General features: G+C 37.5%; 1 long non-coding RNA gene across 1 annotated transcript in view; it reads right to left on the bottom strand.

Annotated features, from left to right (window-relative positions):
* Positions 1-15,298, bottom strand: part of LOC129144343 (uncharacterized) — a 31,832-nt gene extending 16,534 nt beyond the window's left edge. Inside the window, exons 1-2 of the long non-coding RNA XR_008548716.1 lie at positions 14,016-15,298; positions 5,180-5,265 (exon numbers count right to left, since the gene is read on the bottom strand). This is a non-coding gene — a long non-coding RNA (uncharacterized LOC129144343). The remainder of the gene's footprint in view (positions 1-5,179; positions 5,266-14,015) is intronic.
* Positions 15,299-18,946: the final 3,648 nt, after the last annotated feature.

Raw genomic sequence — 18,946 nt, 5'->3', positions numbered from 1 at the left:
AAGCTTTTTGATGTGCGGCTGGATTCGGTTTGCCAGTATTTTATTGAGGATTTTTGCATCAATGTTCATCAAGGATATTGGTCTAAAATTCTTTTTTGGTTGTGTCTCTGCCCGGCTTTGGTATCAGGATGATGCTGGCCTCATAAAATGAGTTAGGGAGGATTCCCTCTTTTTCTATTGATTGGAATAGTTTCAGAAGCAGAAAAGGCCTTTGACAAAATTCAACAACCCTTCATGCTAAAAACTCTCAATAAATTAGGTATTGATGGGACGTATCTCAAAATAATAAGAGCTATCTATGACAAACCCACAGCCAATATCATACTGAATGGGCAAAAACTGGAAGCATTCCCTTTGAAAACTGGCACAAGACAGGGATGCCCTCTCTTACCACTCCTATTCAACATAGTGTTGGAAGTTCTGGCCGGGGCAATTAGGTAGGAGAATGAAATAAAGGGTATTCAATTAGGAAAAGAGGAAGTCAAATTGTCCCTGTTTGCAGATGACATGATTGTATATCTAGAAAACCCCATTGTCTCAGCCCAAAATCTCCTTAAGCTGATAAGCAACTTCAGCAAAGTCTCAGGATACAAAATCAATGTGCAAAAATCACAAGCATTCTTATACACCAATAACAGACAAACAGAGAGCCAAATCATGAGTGAACTCCCATTCACAATTACTTCAAAGAGAATAAAATACCTAGGAATCCAACTTACAAGGGATGTGAAGGACCTCTTCAAGGAGAACTACAAACCACTGCTCAATGAAATAAAAGAGGATACAAACAAATAGAAGAACATTCCATGCTCATGGGTAGGAAGAATCAATATCATGAAAACAGCCATACTGCCCAAGGTAATTTACAGATTCAATGCCATCCCCATCAAGCTACCAATGACTTTCTTCACAGAATTGGAAAAAACTACTTTAAAGTTCATATGGAACCAAAAAAGAGCCCTCATCGCCAAGTCAATCCTAAGCCAAAAGAACAAAGCTGGAGGGATCATGCTACCTGACTTCAAACTATACTACAAGGCTACAGTAACCAAAACAGCATGGTACTGGTACCAAAACAGAGATATAGATCAATGGAACAGAACAGAGCCCTCAGAAATAATGCCACATATCTACAACTATCTGATCTTTGACAAACCTGAGAAAAACAAGAAATGGGGAAAGGATTCCCTATTTAATAAATGGTGCTGGGAAAACTGGCTAGCCATATGTAGAAAGCTGAAACTGGATCCCTTCCTTATACCTTATACAAAAATTAATTCAAGATGGATTAAAGACTTAAACGTTAGATGTAAAACCATAAAAACCCTAGAAGAAAACCTAGGCAATACCATTCAGGACATAGGCATGGGCAAGGACTTCATGTCTAAAACACCAAAAGCAATGGCAACAAAAGCCAAAATTGACAAATGGGATCTGATTAAACTAAAGAGCTTCTGCACAGCAAAAGAAACTACCATCAGAGTGAACAGGCAACCTACAAAGTGGGAGAAAATTTTCGCAACCTACTCATCTGACAAAGGGCTAATATCCAGAATCTACAATGAACTCAAACAAATTTACAAGAAAAAAAACAAACAACCCCATCAAAAAGTGGGCAAAGGACATGAACAGACATTTCTCAAAAGAAGACATTTATGCAGCCAAAAAACACATGAAAAAATGCTCACCATCACTGGCCATCAGAGAAATGCAAATCAAAACCACAATGAGATACCATCTCACACCAGTTAGAATGGCAATCATTAAAAAGTCAGGAAACAACAGGTGCTGGAGAGGATGTGGAGAAATAGGAACACTTTTACACTGTTGGTGGGACTGTAAACTAGTTCAACCCTTGTGGAAGTCAGTGTGGCAATTCCTCAGGGATCTAGAACTAGAAATACCATTTGACCCAGCCATCCCATTACTGGGCATATACCCAAAGGACTATAAATCATGCTGCTATAAAGACACATGCACACGTATGTTTATTGTGGCACTATTCACAATAGCAAAGACTTGGAACCAACCCAAATGTCCAACAATGATAGACTGGATTAAGAAAATGTGGCACATATACACCATGGAATACTATGCAGCCATAAAAAATGATGAGTTCCTGTCCTTTGTAGGGACATGGATGAAATTGGAAATCATCATTCTCAGTAAAGTATCGCAAGAACAAAAAACCAAACACCACATATTCTCACTCATAGGTGGGAATTGAACAATGAGAACACATGGACACAGGAAGGGGAATATCACACTCTGGGGACTGTTGTGGGGTGGGGGGAGGGGGGAGGGATAGCTTTAGGAGATATACCTAATGCTAAATGACGAGTTAATGGGTGCAGCACACCAGCATGGCACATGTATACATACGTAACTAACCTGCACATTGTGCACATGTACCCTAAAACTTAAAGTATAATAATAATAAAATAAAAAAAAATATAGTGCTACACTCATAGTGGATGGTCATTAAGCAATAGATAGTTTTTCAACCATCCAATCCTTTCTTTGCAGCCCAAGAAATAGCTAGGCACTATCTTCATGTCTTGAAGCAGGATTCTCATAAAGGATGCTTCAGTCTCACATGGCATGGAAAATTCTAACTAGTTATGTATAAACACTGATTTTGGGTGTTTTGAATCCTGAATCTGTCACATTTTTGTGTGTGACCCTCCCGCCAACCTTGGACAAATTACTTGGCACCTCTGAGCCTCCATTTTTGCACCTATAATAACTCAATTCCTGCTGTGGTTATGATTATGCTGCTATTTCTGGTAACTACTCCACCTTCTTTTTCATTTCAGATCACCAACCACTTCTCCACATGATCCCTTTGCTGTGTCTAGAGTTAGATATTTCTCATCCTTAGCCATTGGCTGGTAAAGCACCAGACAGATGTTATTCAGTAAATACTTGTTCATGAGTCAACTTTTGAGTCTAATTTTCCAAAAGTTCGTGCATGTGAAGTTCCTCCCCAGTTCCTCCCACACATCCCAGTGGTTTCAGTGGCTGGTAATAGAACAAGTGGAAGGTGCGTTAAAGCATTAGCAAGAGATTGGCTTTGTGTGGTGCGACTTGAAAGCAAATGCCGAGGAGCATATTTTTTAATATCATAGGAAATTGCTGGCTAGTTTTTATAATTAAAATTCTATTCATGTTAAGTGTTTGTAGACTTGATCAAATGCTTTTAGAAAGTAAATTATTTTAGTTTAAACTAATTTTCCCTAGTATAAAGTTTTTTTGAAATAAAAACAAAGAAACACATTATTATGGAGAATGTGGAATATTTGAAAAATCAAAAGATATCGTTCTGGTCAGTGTACTTCTTTAAGTGTTATTTTGATATTTCCATCAGTAATATATGTTGTCTTTGGGTCTAACTTACAGGAAAATGCTGTGTGTATTTTCACAAGCAGCCAATTGTTTCACCCTAATTTCTGCATCTGAATTTGAAAAAGATTCACTAGTTTAAGTAATTTTATTCCGATGGTCTTTTTACTACAAATGTCCTGTGAAGTGAGTAGGTCTCCTAATACATGTGTGGTTTCTCTGTTTTTCTATTTTCTAAAAACAAACAAACAAGCAAAACACAGCTCAACCCTGTTATTGGAAAGTCAGAGGGTCAGACACTCAATCTTAAATTAATTAAAAAATATTTGGCTGGTAGGAAAACAGTGTTCCTGAACATGGTCCTTTCTGAGAGGTCCTGTGAAGCCCCACAAGTGCCTAAGCAGGGTAAGAATAAGATGAGAATACAGGGGAAAGGCTGCACGGGCTAGCTTTCAACTCTTTCCCCCTTCTGTTCAAGACTAGTTATTCATCGATGAGTCTTCTACCAGTTGTTAACTTTGACATCATTGCCCTATTTTTAGGGGTAGAGTTTACAGAGATAGTATTTCATAATAGCCATACTCATGATAAGTCATTCAAGGTATAGCTAAGGTGCAGCAATTATCTCTATAATAATTATTCACTCCAGTTCTTTGGAGTCCATTGTATTAGTCTGTTCTCACACTGCTAATAAAGACATACCTGAGATTGGGTAACTTATAAAGGAAAGAAGTTTAAAGGACTCACAGTTCCACATGGCTGAAGAGGCCTTGCAACCATGGCAGAAGACAAATGAGGAGCAAATTCATGTCTTACATAGTGGCAGGCAAGAGAGAGCATGTGCAGGGAAACTCCTCCTTATAAAACCATCAGATCTCATGAGACATATTCACTATCGTGAGAACAGCATGGGAAAAATCCACCCCCATGATTTGGTCACCTCCCTCCAGGTCCCTCCCACAACACGTGGGGATTACTACAATTCAAGATGAGATTGGGGTGGGGACACAGAGCTAAACCATATCACCATGTATAGATTGTTGAACTTATTATGTGTTAACAACTCTCTCCAGAACAGCATGTCCAAGCTTTTTTGGTTGTTGTTCTTCTTACCTGGGTCATCTTTTTTAGGCTAATTCTGAATTCTGCTGTGTCTTGTGTAAAATAACTTGGCTAAAACTATACTTGGTCCTTCAAATCAAGGGGGACTGTGTTTTGCTACATGCAGTGGCATCTGCCTAACATCTCTTATTCACTTTAAGGGATTTGGGGAAGATTATTGAAAATGATTTCCAGTTGGGCATCACTTTCCCTTAGCTAAGTTGAATTTCTTTCCTTGGCTATCTTTGTGACTTATTTCTTCCCTGCTCACAATTTCTCTGAGCCTTGACAGGCTGCGTAATTATTTTTTATCAGCACGTTTTACACTTCCAGGTTGTTAATAAATATATTGAAGAAAATTAGCACTAGAGGATTAACTATAATCAGATTCTTAAGGCAGTAACTATTAACTTTGTCTGAAGCTGAGCAATGACCATTGATTTCTGCTTCTTAGTTTCTATCTCTTAACCAGTTCTAAAAATCCATACTGGGCTTTTCAATTTGGCCTTACGTAGTCACCAAGTTTCCCTCAAAAAAGTCACTAAAATCATTTGGAAGCCCACATTTATTTTGTGCACTCATTTTTCCTTTATCTGTCTTTTCTTAAAGCCCATTTTAGAAAATTCTCTAAGTTAAACAGTCACAATCTTCCTAATTACATTATTATAGGAAACTTATTTGTGGCAGGTATGCCATAGTATCATAGTTAGTATCCCCACGTTCCTAGACTCCTTACCCATTGCAGAAGAAGTTGAAGCCGGGAAAGTCCCATCTTGTAACATGCTTCCAGAGGGGGTAGTTTGTGTACTCCTAAACCCCGAGCTAAGGAAGCAGAAAAATTTATTAATAGACGTCACACTTTCCCCAAAGATACTTGGAGATCAACGCAGCCTAGGGCATTTGGAAAGTTGGATTTACTTAACCTTAAAAAACGTGTCTGAGAAATCATGTCTATATAATTTTAGATTTGATCAGACCTGTATTTCTTTCATCTTTGTCACTTTTAAGCTAAAGACACACACGAGCTCCTGGGTTTAGAAAAAGAAGTGTTTAGGCTGGAAACAATCTTGGCATGGCTTTATAACAAGTAATATCTCTTTCTAGGCATCACAGTGATTTGAATAAGAGCCAAAAGACATTTCCCATGACAGATCAACCCAGGTACACATACAAATGTGTGGTTTGCCAAGCCTGGTGGACAGCAGGATGGGGAAAATGGGTTAGGTGAAATAAGAAGCCCTTTAAGCCTTCTATCAAAGCTTTCCCTTGCACCATGCTTCTTCGTGGTTTCAGAAAGAATTAGAGAACAGGAGCTTCCTATTACCTTTTATTTTGGGACTTGCCAAGAAAACCTGCCCACTCTGATTTCCATTTTTCTCTAACCAGTGGAGCCCCAACGACATTCCTGGTAAGACCAATTCTCCTCTCTCTTGTCAGCTTTGTGTGGTGGCTCTGAATTCTTATCCTGGTTTTACTACAGAACGTTAATGAGCTGATATGTGTCTCTCTTCTCAGAGCCTACAGGTTTAGCAGCAGGCTGTGACTGGACTGTTTAATATTCTAGTCTCTAGCGGATGGGGCAGCAGTAACAGCCAATGCTGTACTCTCATCCATCCACCCATCTTTATTCCTCCTGATCTATTAAAGCTTCCTTATAAAATTGCTAAGTATGTGCTCACGGCTTTCTCTGAGGCAAGTGCATGAGAATAATTACTTTTATTTTAATAATAAAAGAAAGTAGGGTTAGGAAAAGTGAGAGATTTATTCCACAAATCACTGCAGACAAATAGTGAAGAATACCACCATGCCTTCTAATTTGAGTCCCAGGAATCTATTACATGGGTCTTCCTGGGTTTTCTTCGAAGGGTGTTTGTTGTGAGTGTGCTGCTATTCCTTGACAGTTCTAGAATTGGAACAATCCAAAATTCATGCCAGAATAATAAAGTTTAAGAGAAAATTACTAGACAAATAATGGAGATGGTCAGTAAAATCTCTACAAGTCTCAATTCTGCAAACTAGATGGTGAGGCCTTAGTACCACTTTATTTCTTTGCTTTTGAGTGCAATTTCCAATAAAAGGATTTTTTTGGAGGTCCTTATCTGAGCCTTACCATTCTTCATTCCCTTATGACTATCACAGCCTTCTGCATGTTCATTTTTATAATCACATATGTTCTTAGGGACTCGGGGATACATATTAGAGATTAATAACTGTGGCTGCCTTGGCTTCAAAATCCCTAAACATACAGGTCACCTCCTCTCTCTCTTTCTCTCTCTCTCTTTTTCTCTTCCCCCTCCTCCTCCTTTATCTCTCTCTCTAAATATGCAACGAAATGGACATCAATCTAATATATACAGTTAATAAATACTTCTAACTAATTCAAATTGTGACCAATCCAGCAAATCATCACCTGTCTTTTATGGTAGTCTTGTTAGATAAGGTTAGGCGTCTGACAAATAGAGATTATTTTTGACGTATAATAGACAATAAATATTTGCTAGCTGAACACAAAGATATTCATTTTAGATTGCTTAATAGCTATATATAGAGTTTTGACCTCCTTTTTTATGTTTATTCTCTGTACTCCTTCATTCCTAGTGCATGCCAAGCAGACTGAGTGGATCAGGGGACTGTGGGAAGGGTGCTCTTTGGATTTGGCTACTGGTGGTAAATAGCTACCATTGTGAGCCCTGTTTTGAGAAATTTTCATTGTCTCCTTGGCTCAAAAACCTGCAAAGTCTACATTATTATTTGCATTTTAAAGATGAGGAAGGATGGCCAGAAACTGCTTAGGAAATTACAGAAAGAAGTCACAGGAATGCGATGCAAGCGTCCACTGATGTCATTCCAGTTTCTGTGCTCTTCCTACCTCACTGCACCCTCTCCATGTGTCACATTCCAACATCTCAGGTGTGTCAGTGGACTTTTTTGAGCCTGTTGATGGTCATGGTAGAAAAGCAGGGAAGTGATGGAGAAGATGGAATAGTTTCTTCCTGCTGTGCCCTGATTCTATGGTCTTTCCCGTGATGTAGGGAGTTTGATAACAGCAGACACATCATGGGTCCTGTGCCATAATCTACATGAGATGCCCAGTCCCATCGTCATATGGATTTATTTAATATTTGTGACTATTCTTCATAGAGATATGCTAGAGCACCTTATTTTGAATGATGGCCCGAGGAGATATGTAAGGGATGATACATATCTAGTTTTAATCCTTCTTCTACCTGTTTATCATATGATTCTTTGGCTCATGCATTTGCATGCAGTTTTGTACATTTACATTTAGAAAGTTTTTGTTTGATGGTATTTCCTTCTCTGTGGTTATAGCAAGATCTGTCATGTCATGTCTTTCTGAGCCATTGGTGATTTATTGTATCTGTGCTGTTTGGAATTTTCTAAAAATATTCAGACAAGCTTGCCAAGGTTGCAATGCTATTTCTGCCTCTTATGTATTTGATTTTATTTTTTTGCTGTCACTCTTTTTCTCAAGAGAGAGACACAGAGTTGAGTGTGTGACAGGATGAGGGTGGGGGAGGTACACTTAGTCTCTGTAAAGTTTTAGTTCATGAGGAAGGAGAATTGCTTTAATTAATGTGTCTCCTAGGAAATCTGATATGGAGTGGGACAATCTCATCACAATCAGAACTGTCCCCTACCTAATTAGTGAAATGTTAAACCAAAATTGCTTAAGTCAACCAATCTCATTTCATAGTCAAATGTGTACCCCGAATTTGCATGTGTTCTGACCCAGCCTTTCTACTCTTAATTTATCCTGTGGTCTGGGGGTGAAAATTACTTCAAAAAGAATTGCCCTCCCCAAGAATTATGTAAGTAGGCCTGGTGCTACATTAGTTAGCTGAGCAGATTTGTGCTATTTTGGATTTTACCTTTTCCACAACATCAGTCCAAGATGTTTTCATCAAAATTATTTTGTTTGTTTTCTTAGTTTGGTTTGTAAAGCAAAAACTAAGGTCTCATAAATTTAGTAAATACTGTTGAATATAAAAGTCTTACATACAAAGATGCAGATAATTTTTGTTCTTAATTTTTTTGCTCTTTGACATAATTTACTAAATAACTCCCATTCAAAAGAGATTTATAGTTTCAAGTAGAGTCTTGGCATATTTTTTAAATGTCTACACATGGAATTGTTTTGGTTAGAAAGGTAGACATCTCATGATGGTAAAGTCCTATGAGATTTTGAAGTTATGGTTTTTTTCCAGGCCATAGGGCTGTTCAGTTAAAGTATGTCAAATTGCAATTTTACATTTCTTCTTCTGGTTTTAGAAGCAAAAAAAAGTAATATTGAAATAAAAATTGGGAATTTTATGTAATAATTTATGAAGTATATGTTAAGGACTAATGTAGATATGCTAGACCACAAATAAGTCTTAAAAAGTTTGAGAAGATGGAAATCATATTAAGAATCTTTGCTGATCTCAATGATATGAAACTAAAAATCAATGGGAGAATAGAAAAATTTACAAATATGTAGACATTAAACAACATATTCCTGAACAATCAATGGGTTATAGGAAAAGTCAAAAGGAAAATAAAGATATATTTTGAGACAAATAAAAATGGAAACACAACACAGAAAACTTATGGGATGCAGCCAAAGCAGTTCTAAGATAAAAGTTTAAAACAATAAATGTCTACATTAAGGAAAAAGAAAGATCTCAAATAGACAACTAGCTTTACACCTCAAGTAATTAGGAAAAGCTAAGCCCAAACCTAGCAGAAGGAAGGAAATAATAAAGATTAGAGCAAAAATAAATAAATAAATAAATAAATACAAACTACAAATACAACAGAAAAGATCAGCAAGGCTGGCCATAGTGGCTCATGCCTATAATCCTAATGCTTTGGGAGGCCAAAGTGGGTGGATTGCCTCAGCCAAGGAGTTTGGGACCAGCCTGGGCAACATAGTGAGATCTGTACAAAAAATTTTTTTAAATTATCCAGGTGTGGTGATGCATGCCTGTAGTCCCAGTTACTTGGAAGGATGAGGTGGGAAGATTGCTCCAAGTTGAGCTACAGTGAGTCGTGATCATGCCACTGCACTCCAGCTGGGTGACAGAGTGAGACCCTGTCAAAAGAAAAAATGTAAAAAAGAAAAAAAAGAAAAGAAAATATCAGCAAAACTTAGAGTTAGTTTTTTTAAAGCTAAACAAAATTGACAAACCCTTACACAGACTAAGAAAAAGAGAAGACTGAAATAAATAAAATAAGAAATGAAAGAGGAGACATTACAGTAGATAACACAGAAGTACAAAGGATCATAAACTACTATGAAAAATTATATGTGAACAAATTGAATAACCTAGAAAAAATAAATAATTTCCTAGAAACATACAATCTACCAAGTCTGAATCATGAAGACAGGTAATCTGAACAGTAATGAGTATGGAGATTTAATTGGTAATCAAAAACCTCCCAGTGAAGAAAAGCCTAGGACCAGATAATTTTACAGGTAAATTCCATCAGTATGTAAATAATAATTAACACCAATCCTTCTCAAACTTTTTCAGAAAACTGAAGAGAAGGGAACACTTCCAAACTCATTTTATGGGGCCAGCATTACTCTCATACCCAAGTCAGATAAGGACACCACAGGGAAAGAAAATTATAGGTCAAAATCCTTGATAAACAGAGATCCAAACATCTTCAACAAAATACCAAATTCAACATCACATTAAAAATATAATACACTATGATCAAGGGGGATTTATTCCTGGATGTAAAGATGGTTTAACAAGGAAGTCAGTACATGTGATACACTACATTAACAGAATGAAGGATAACAATTCATAAGATCATCTCAATAGATGCAGAAAATGCATTCAATAAAATTCAACATCTTTCCCTGATAAAAACTCTCAACAAAGTCAGTATAGAAGGAATGTACCTCAACATAATGAAACCACATATAACAAGACCACAGCTGACATTACACTCAACAGTGGAAAGCTAAAAGCTTTTCCTCCAAGATTGGGAGCAAGACAAGGGTGTTGACTCTTACAATGTCTATTCAACGTAGTAGTAGCCAGAGCGATAGGCAAGAAAAAAGAAATAGAAGGCATTAAAATCATAAAGAAAGAAGTTAAATTGTCTCTGTTCTCAGATGACATGATCTTTTATATAGAAACCCTTAAAAAGTCCACCAAAAACCTCTTAGAACTAATAAATGAATTGAGTAAAGTTTCAGGATACAAAATCAACATACAAAAATTAGTTGTTTCTATACACTAACAATTAAGTATTGAAAAAAACTTTAAAAATCCTATTTACAATATCATCAACAAGAATAAAATACTTGGGAATAAATTTAACAAAGGAGGTGAAAGACCTGTGTGCTGAAAACTATGACATTGCTGAAAGAAATTGAAGAAGACACACACAAATGAAAAGCTATCCATTGTCTATGGATTGGAAGAATTAATATTGTTTAAATGCCTATACTACCCACATATACAGATTTAATACAATCCTTATAAAAATTTCAATAACATTTTCATAGAAATAGAAAAAAAAGTTCTAAAATTTGTATGAAATCACAAAAGGCCCTAAATAACCCAATAAATTTTGAGGAAAAAAGAATAAATTTGAAGACATTTCATTTCCTGGTTTCAAACTACATTATGAAGTATAGTAAACAGTATGGTACTGATATGAAAACAGGCACACAGACCAGTAGAATATAGTAGAGAGCTCAGACATAAACTCACACATACACAGTCAACTAATCTTTGACAAGAATGCCAAGAATACACAATGGGGAAAGCACAATCCTTCAATTAGTATTGGGAAAACTGGATATCCACATGGAAAAATAATTTAATTGGACTCTTATCTTACACCATACACAAAAATGAAATGGGCAAAAGACTGTAAGACCAGAAAGCATAAACCTCCTAGAATAAAACATAAGAAAAAAGCTCCTTGACATTGGTCTTAGTAATTATTTTTTGGATATGACACAAAAAGCACAGGCAACAAGAGCAAAAATTAAATAAGTGGTACTACATCAAACTAAAAAGCTTCTGCACAGGAAAAGAAACAACAAAATCAAAAGAAAACCTACTAAATGAGAGACAAAATATATAAACCATATATCTGATAAGGAGTTAATATCCAAAATATGTAAGGAACTTACAACTCAATAGCAAAAAACACACATAACTCATTAAATAATGGACAAAGGACCTAAATAGACATTTTTTCCAAAGAAGACATACAAATGCCCAAGAGATGTATGAGAATGTGCTCAATATCACTAATCATTAGGAAAATGCAAATCAAAACCACAGTGAGGTATGTATCATCTCATACATGTCAGGATGGTTATGATAAAAAAGGCAAGAGATAACAATTGTTAGTGAGGGTGTGGAGAAAAGGGAACCCTAGTACATTGTTGGTAGAAATGTAAAATGGTGCAGCAGCTTTTGAAAACAGTATGGAGGCTGAGGCGGGAGGATCACTTGAGGTCAGGAGTTCGAGACCAGGCTGGCCAACATGGTGAAACCCCATCTATACTAAAAATACAAAAAAATACCTGGGTGTGGTGGTGAACGCCTGTGGTCCTAGCTACTTGGGAGACTGAGGCAGAAGAATCGCTTGAACCCGGGAGGCAGAGATTGCAGTGAGCTGAGATTGCACCACTGCACTGCAGCCTGGGTGACAGAGTGAGATTCTGTCTCAAAAACAAAAACAAACAGAATGGAGGTTTCTCAAAAAATTAAAAATAGAAGTACCATATGATCCAACAATACCACTTGTGGGTATATATCCAGAAGAAATGTGATCAGTGTCTTGAAGAGATATCTACACCCCATGTTCATTGCAGCATTATGCTCAATAGCCAAGATACAGAAATGGCCTAAGTGTCCATGGACAGATGAATAGATAAAGAAAATGTGGTACACACACACACACACACACACACACACACACACACACACGTATACAATGGAATCTTATTGAACCATAATAAATGAGAGGGGAGCCCTGCCATTTGTGACAACATGAATGAACCTGGAGGACATTATACTAAGCGAAATAAACTGAACACAGAAAGGCAAGTATTGTTATGATCTCACTATATGTGGACTCTGAAAGAGTGGAACTCACAGAAGCAGAGAGTAGAATGGTGGTTGCCAGGGGCTGGGGTTGGGGGAAACAGAGAGATGTTAGTTAAAGTATACAAACTTTTAGTTACAAGATAAATAAGTTCTGGGATTTAGAGTACAGCATGATGACTATAATGAATAAAATTGTATTTTATACTTGAAATTTACTTTAAAATAGATATTTGTTGTTTTCATCACACAAAAAAGTGGTAACTATGTGAGGTGATGGATGTGTTAATTAACTTGATTGTGGTAATTGTTCCGAAGTGTGTACATATATCAAGTAATCACATTGTACATTTTAAATAGACACAATTTTGATTTGTCAATTATACCTCAATAAAGCTGGAAAAAAAACTAAAATAAATAAATGTCAACCTCTTAAACAATAAAAATGTCTAATGTAGAATGGAATTTTATGTTCTTTAATTACCAGGTATTTATTGAGTAACTAATTTGTTCTACGTACTACTTTAGGTGTCAGCCATTCAACCATGAATGAAAGCAAAGTCTCTGATATCATGTTGTTTACATTCTAATCTGGGTGGAGGAACACAAACTATGAATAAACAAAATGCAGCCTGTCTCAGGTGGTGATATTAAATAAACAAAACATAAGCTGAATAAAAGGTGTGGGGAATGATGGAGATTGCGGTTTTATGAAGAGTGATCATGGTGCATTGGCTCATCCATGTGATCTCAGCACTTTGGGAGGTTGAGGCAGAAGTTTGGGGATTGCTTGAGCTCAGGAGTTCAAGACCAGCCTGGGCAACACAGGGAAACTCCATCTTTACAAGAAATACAAAAATTAGCTGGGTGTGTTTGGCATGCACCTGTGGTCTCAGCTACTTGGGAAGCTGAGGTAGAAGGATCTGCTTGAGCCTAGGAGGTCAGGCTGCAGTGAGCCATGATTGCACCACTACACTCCAGCCTGGGTGACGGAATGAGTACCTGCCTAAAAAAACAAACAAAAAAGGTGATCCAGGATACTTGAGAAGATGCCTGTTAAACAGATTTAAAACATTCTTAATTTATAGACACTCAGTTTACAAATTAGAGGCACATGTGTTTAGTTGGTCCTGCCACTCTTCTAGCATAAATGGCTGTCTTCTCTGTTTCTGACAAAGGGCCAGCTAGCTTCCTGAATGCTGAGACTGTCTTCCAATACTTGAAACATATGCAATTTCCAGGGATTGACTCCCCTTCTATACAAATCTCCATATTTCACAGAATTCTGATGGAATCAAAACTCAAGACTTTGGCCATAGAATTGATCAGAGTTCACATAAAACATTTTTCACCATTGACTCACAAAGAGTCAAAATTCCTAGTAAATTTCTGCTTCCCTTGGAATTATTAATACCTATTCCCTCTACTTTGACATATTGTTTCATTTATTTTTCTGTAAGCTTCTCATTAATCAACAAACTATGCACGCACGTGTAAACTCTTCTCAATACATCGGCAAATCTATCTCTTCAGTTGTTTCCCTCAGAAAGTCATTCTGTCCCAGTGCAGACCACCGGGTCTCAGGGCCTGATGTGCAGTGGTCCTGCTGAGTCCTCCTTGGGCCTTCCTCCAGGAAATTGAGAGTGCAGTTGTTCACTGAATCTTGTGTCTTCTTCTCTTTTGGTTTATTTCATATTTGGTGAAGCACAGCCTTTAGAAGCATACTAAGATCCCATGAATATATTTGTACCAACTGAAAATATTTTTATGCTACCCTCACACTCCATTAATAATTTGGCTGAATGAAAATTCTAGGTTAGAAATAATTTTCCATAGATCCCTGAAGGAATTTTTTTATTGTCGTCCAGCTTCCACGGTTGCTTTGGAAAAGTCAATTACTACTTCTATTCCAGGTCTCTTTGCATATGGGCTGTTTATTTTTTCCCCAGACATTTCTAGGACTCTTTTTTTTTTCCCCTGGTGTATATTTCAAAAATAATGTCAAAATTATATAAACATGTGAAGGCATCTTTTAATTTAATGGGATGGATGCTTGATGATATTTCTCAGGGTAGAAATCAATATCCAAGTGCCTTTATTAAATTTCCCCTTTTTTCTCTGTCCTTTCAGAAGTCCTAATATTTAGACATTGAGCACTCTGGGTTGATTTTCTAATTTCATGTCCTTTAATGTTGGCCATCTCTACCTTCTTATTCTACTTTCTGAGAGATTTACTAAGCTTAATTTTCATACCTTCCGTTCATATGTTTTCAAATTTTCTGCCATCATAATTTAATGTATAAAATATTTTTCTTACTGAATATTATTTTTATAGTTTCCTGTTCTTGTTTTAAGGATTAATGTTCTCTTAACTCACTAAGACTATTTCGGAAGTATTTTCCCCCCTCTCTGTATTCATTATGTCTTTGTGGCAAATTTCCTTTCAAGTTGTTTGGTGCCTCTCTTACTTTCATGTCGCAGCTTCCCTCAAGTGTCTTTTTCTTCTTGGGCTCATCATTTCCCTTGGAGAGAAAACCTCCCATCTTCTGCCTGCAAAATATAAACTTCTCTACCAGTATCCTGGGAGCCAACTGGAGAAGGGTCTAGGATTCTCATTGTTGGTGTGCAGGCTTTCACTGAAACCTCATTTCTGAGATGTCCCCCAGTCCGGGCCCAAGAGTTGTCTGGTGTCCCTGAGTCCAGAGAATACTCAGTTCCAAACCCTTTCCAAGAGTGTCTCTTCAGTCCTCTACCAGGGTAGGGGCGTGGTTGCCTGGCATAGAATTTGGTGTTAATTACAATTCCTTTTAGAGCATAATAGCCCAAGCTCCATTATATTCTTGTATAGAGTATTCCCAATTAGACAACAGATACTGATCTAATTCCCATTTCTGTGACCTGCTTTTTTCCCCTGGAAGCTACTGAAATGGTCTCTTCACTTTTGGTGTTCTGACAAGACTGTGTGGATGTGTTGGAATTCATTCTGCTGGGGTTCTCAGAGAACGCTTTCACCCCAGAGACTCAGTCTTTCTACAGGTCTGAGAAACCTTTATTGTATCACTTCTTCAGTGTCTTCCTTTTTGCTTTCTCTGTTCTCATTCTGAAATTCCTCTTGGCTATTTTACCTCTTGCAGGGATCAACTCTGTTACTCGTTTTTTACCTCATATGCGTTCATTTTGTTTTTTATTTTGTGTGAGGATGCTTTTATCTTTTAACCATCATATGAGATTCTTTGTTTCTTTTTATTTTTTTGAGACAGGGTCTGGCTGTCTTGCCCAGGCTGGAGTGCAATGGTGTGATCTCAGCGCACTGCAACCTCTGCCTCCCCAGTTCAAGCAATTCTCCCACCTCAGCCTCCCAAGTAGCTGGGATTACAGGCACGCACCAACACGCCTGGCTAATTTTTGTATTTCTTGGTAGAGATGGGGTTTGGTTGCCCAAACCATGCTGCCTAGGCTGGTCTCGAACTCCTGAGCTCAAGTGATCCACCTGCCTAGCCTCCCAAAGTGCTGGGATTACAGGCATGAGCCCTGCCAGGAGATCTTTCTCGTTTTCCTATCATATTTTTTTCTCTTCCTATTTTTTTTGTTTTGTAAGTTAACATCATCTTAATTTCTTTGAGGGTACTGCTGAGAGGCTATTGTTCCTCTCAACACTTCTTTTTTTTTTTTTTTATTTTTTCCTTCATCCTATGTTCTATGTTGCTATCTTGTCTTTCTCTTTCAAGTTCCACCCTTTCTCAAGTTACCTGCCCCTGTCCCAGATCAAGCATTTGTAAAGTTGACTTCAGTCTTTGTCTGTCTTGTACATGGGCAAGGGTTGTGGACTAGCAGCTTTAGATGAAATGGGGAAGTGGTGATTAAGCTTTGAGATCACTGACATGAGGATGTATTTGTTTTGCAACCAACATCTAAGCATTCTTCTTATTTATAAAGATCCATCCATTTATGAAGGGATAGTGGCATTCAGTGCCTGGTTGTCAGAGATTCCTCTTGCCAGAATTGGGGTAAGGGGTAAGAAAAGTCACTGTTGTATAGTCTTTCAATTAATGTTCCTGTGTTTAGGTTTTATGTCCTATTTCTAACTCCTGTTCCTGAGTTTTGGAATTGTGAGACTCTCCAGGGCTTTCCAAGAAAGCTTTCTCTGCTGTTCTCACCTTCTTCTATTTCTTTGTACTTGTCCATATTTTTACTTATATTGTTGGAGTAGAATGCTTTTAAAACATATCATACTTTCCTGTTAGCTTAACAATAATTCTTGCTAATTTTAGTTATTATTTTGGATTTTCTGGGCATATAGTCATATAACTTACAAATGATATCTCATATTATTGATGCTTATGTTTATTTGATGATTTCTTCTGTTTCATTACATTAGCCAGTACTTCCAAAACAATAATGACCAACAGGCTAGAATAGACACCTTTTCTTATTCCTGATTTGAATAAATATTACTAGTATTTCACTCATACGCCTGGTGTTGGTTTCAAATAGGCATCATTTTTCTAGCTAGCTATGTTATATTCATTATGATTTCTTGTGATAACATTTTCCTGGAAATATTATTGATTTAGTTATAGAATCAGGAGAAAAAGGCAGTTTCAATTCAATCCTAGAATCTTTCATTGACTCACACTGGAGATGTAGGAAAGGAGAAAAAAGGGAAGTCTTACATCGGAGGACCACTTGGTGTATGTCAGTGGGGAGATACGCATCTGCGAGAGATGCTGACTTGCTGATTCATCTATGGAATTCAAATTTTTATTAATCTCCTGGGGCTGACAAGCATAACTTAAAAATTAGGGCACCATGTTTTGATCAGCTACAGAATAAATAAGGAACTGAAATCAGTTGTTTGAAAGAAATATGACTACAGGGCTTGCATTTGATCAGCAATCTTCAAATTTTTAGGTGAATGCAATTTATCTGCATAAAATTCCTTATTTGTTCTTTGTCAATTTTTTTCTTAAAGAGTAGCAACATTCTTTAAAATGAGATTATCAAACTTTGGTTCATTAGCAGTTTAACCTCTGATAATCCAAATCAGCAATTTGTTGTCAGGTAGGTAGGGTTCCTTCTTGGAGACTGGAAAGTTTTAAGGGACCACGGGATGCTACACAGGTCCAAGAGTGGCCTATGCTCAGTATCACTCACATTTTGTTATTTCTAGGCAGAGATATTGGATATCCAGAGTGACTACTCAAATACACTTCTTCCCTCTTTCTTAAGACTTCCTTGTATTTTTCCTTGGTTTTTCTGATACTCCTTTCTTTCTTCCTTCCTTCCTTCCTTTCTTTTCTTTCTTTCTTTCTCTCTCTCTCTCTCTCTCTTTCTTTCTTTCTTTCTTTCTTTCTTTCTTTCTTTCTTTCTTTCTTTCTTCCTTTCTTTCATCTCAGCTGTGCAACGTGTTGTGACTGTCCTGTGTAATCTAAGCCACACTCAGGTTTGACTCATGATAGAAAGGGGGCTCTAGTTTGGACATTAAGATAAAACATGCAAAGATATCATAGGAAAAGTTTTCTGGGCTCTGGTAAAATTTTTAATTTGAATTGGCCCAAACAATCATATTTACAATATTTTGGAAGAGTCCAGAATTGAGAATATTTTCAGCCTGGGAAAAGAAGGAAGAAAAAAAACTCACAAATCTTTCTAGATTGAGTCCCAGATGGAACCCAAGCCTCCAGGTGGACTTGGACTAGACTGGGGACACATTCTCCTTTGCAGCCTTGATATTGCCATAGGAATACAACCCTCCTTAGACTATTGCTTGCCAAATTCATTCCCACCATGTTTTACTGTGATTGCCTAGGCTGTGGGCAACTTCAGAGTGTTACTTAGGTGGAGAAAATGGGAACCGTCACGCCTGGGTGCAGTTTCAGCTTCCTTCTTTGGATTTCCTAGCATGACACATGCTGAAAGGGGATCAGGAGTGTGTGGTTTCCTGGGTGTGGGTCGGAGGCCCAGGTCATTCCCACATGGGTTTTCCTTAGAGAAGCAGCAGGTGGAAAGACAGTGTTTGCCAGTCACTCCCTCATCCAGCCTCTACCTCTACCCTGCCCTTCACGAGACATGAAAGCCAAACGCCAATTCGGTGTGTCGTTGGATATTTTCCCCTTTCCACTTTGCTCAGGGGCACAAAATGCTGATGCAGTTGGGAACGGAGAAGTAAGTGATTTATAACTAAAATGGCCCTCTGCAGTGAAAGGTCTATGAGAGATGGGAGAATTTATTTGCTGAGTTACTATGCAAATTTCACAATTAAATCTTAACTCAGCTCCTGAGGGAACATCGGGGATTACTGAAAGAAAGGGGCTTTGACTCGATTTTTAAAAAGGAAAGAGAGCAAAGAAACAGCAGAATACCCTACAGTTGCTCGGCGCAGCCCTGCCAAGCCAATCTCGCAGTGGGAATCACCACAGAGA

This window comes from Pan troglodytes, chromosome 5 (genome assembly GCF_028858775.2).
Source record: "Pan troglodytes isolate AG18354 chromosome 5, NHGRI_mPanTro3-v2.0_pri, whole genome shotgun sequence".
NCBI classification, from domain to species: Eukaryota; Metazoa; Chordata; class Mammalia; order Primates; family Hominidae; genus Pan; species Pan troglodytes.
The sequence above is the reverse complement of the archived record's forward strand: the minus strand, read 5'-3'. Positions and strand labels throughout refer to the sequence as shown.